A 2,453-nucleotide genomic window follows, 5' to 3' on the forward strand; every position below is an offset into this window, starting at 1 on the left:
TATATATATATATATATAGCATATATACATACTTATATGTATTTATATATAAAAATTATATATATATATATATATATATATATATATATACACTGATACGTAAACACTCATACATACGTTAATGCACCTACATACGTGTATAGATAAATACATAAATAAAAGCATAAGGCATTTAAGCATGCATTATCGTAGCATTCATCCATACAGAGATTATGCATATGTACGTATAATTCAATATCGTTTTCGGCAATGAGCATTCTATTTGTGTGATCAAGTGAACTAGTAACTCATTGACTTAGCGTTTTTATATAATGAAACTCAGCATGGTTGCGCAGAAAGGCCGACAATCTAACAAATATATTTATATATGGGTACAGGCGGATCTGTGTGAGTAAGAAGATTGTTTCCCAACCATGTGGCCTAGGGTTCAGTCCCTCTGCGCGGCACCTTGAGCAAGTGTCTTCTACAAAAGCCCGGTCGACCAAAGCCTTGTCCGTGGATTTGGTAGATGGAAACTGAAAGAAGCCCAAAATGTGTGCGTGTTTGTGAGTGTGTGTGTGTGTGTGTGTGTGTGTGTGTGTGTGTGTGTGTGTGTGTGTGTGTGTGTGTGTGTGTGTGTGTGTGTGTGTGTGTGTGTGTCTGCCATCACTTCTTGACCATCGGTATTGGAATGACTACGTCTCCGCAACTTAGCGGTTCGACAAAAAGGACGATGCAATAAGTACCAGATCTAAAAAAGAAGAACTGGGTCGATTTGTTCGACCAAACCCTTCTAGATGCAGCACCGGCATGCCCCGCAATCCAGTCCAATAAGTGGACCAAGCAAGGGATAAATGGTAAAAGATATGCGCCTTTCATCTTCCACATGCTATCCATAGACCTTCTCGGTTTAAGAGGCGGGAAAATTTATATAGACGATGATGTAAAAACTGCAACTCATGGGTTCACGCACGCATGAGTGAGCATGAATAAACTTGTTTTGATGTTGTTTACGAACGCTTGTACACATACCTTTTCTACACATAGGATCGTGGTTTCGATTCCCAGACCAGGCGTTGTGAGTGTTTATTGAGCGAAAACACCTAAAGCTCCACGAGGCTTCGGCAGGGGATGGTGGCAAACCCTGCTGTACTCTTCCACCACAACTTTCTTTCACTCTTATTTCCAGTTTCTCTTGTACCTGTAATTCAAAGGGTCAGCCTTGTCACACTGTGTCACGCTGAATATCCCCGAGAACTACGTTAAGGGTACACATGTCTGTGGAGTGCTCAGCCACTTGCACGTTAATTTCACGAGCAGGCTGTTCCGTTGATCGGATCAACTGGAACCCTCGACGTCGTAAGCGACGGAGTGCCAACAACAACAACATGACTAACTGGATCCGTTAAAACTTCACGGAAACATAAAAAATGTAAGCATCTGTAAACAGAAACTTCATCTAATAACTATCGAATTATGTATATGCAGGACCCCGGGAAACTGTACAAAATACCAAAAATGTAAGTATCTTTAAATAGTGGCCATATTTAAATATGGAATAATTTTGACGCCTTTTGTTTTTAACTGGTGTCACCTGTAGTCATTGTGTCCCACTATCCTGCTGACCAGCTTGAATGTTGTTTGTAATTAACTGTGTTGAATCGGGGGTGCCTCCCGAAGAAAGGCAGTGAAGTATCCTTCGCTGGGGGTTGAACCCTATTAAACTGAGTTGCTGTCGCTGCTGCGGACATTGGAGGTGGTAGTGATGCTGGCTAGTGCGATTTTGTGGTTTGCTGGTATGGTGGAGGAGGAGGCAGCTACGAGAGAGATCTCCGATTCTCCGGTCTTGAAGGTGTAATGTGGATGTGTAATAATGGAGCAGGCTGGTGTGGTGGTGATGGTAGCAGGTACCGTGGTCTTCCTCACAGTGGCCTTGTCTGTGATCCTGATTGAGTCTCATAACTCTTATTTTGATATTGTTCATAGCTCGTGTTGTTGAAATGTGACATATAATTGGCCAAGAGAAAATACCGGTTGATGCAAATGTAGTCCAACTTTTTCAAATGTTTGCCCTTGAACCTTATTGATTGTCATTGAATATGCAAGTCGAAGAGGAAACTGAAGTCTGTTTAGTGTGAATGGAATATCTGCTTCACTTGGGCTGAGACTAATTTTGAGAATTTGAACTGTACGACCTCTGTTGCAGCTTGTTTCCAATCATGCCTCTACACGATGTTCATGAAGCATTTGCACTTTCATGCGAGTTCCATTACGTAATGCTTGACTGATGGAAAGATTTCTTAGCAGCATTACAATAGCCCCTGCTGTCTGTTGTTTTGCTACTCACTTCAACTATATTTTCTCTGTTTAAAACCTTTAATTTGTTTTTCTTTGCACCTCTCCCTTCAACGGAAGAAAAGCAACAGTAACAACCACAGCTATTTAGTAAGAGAGAGAGAGAGAGAGAGAGAGAG

Source organism: Octopus bimaculoides, chromosome 6, assembly GCF_001194135.2.
Source record: "Octopus bimaculoides isolate UCB-OBI-ISO-001 chromosome 6, ASM119413v2, whole genome shotgun sequence".
Lineage (NCBI taxonomy): Eukaryota > Metazoa > Mollusca > Cephalopoda > Octopoda > Octopodidae > Octopus > Octopus bimaculoides.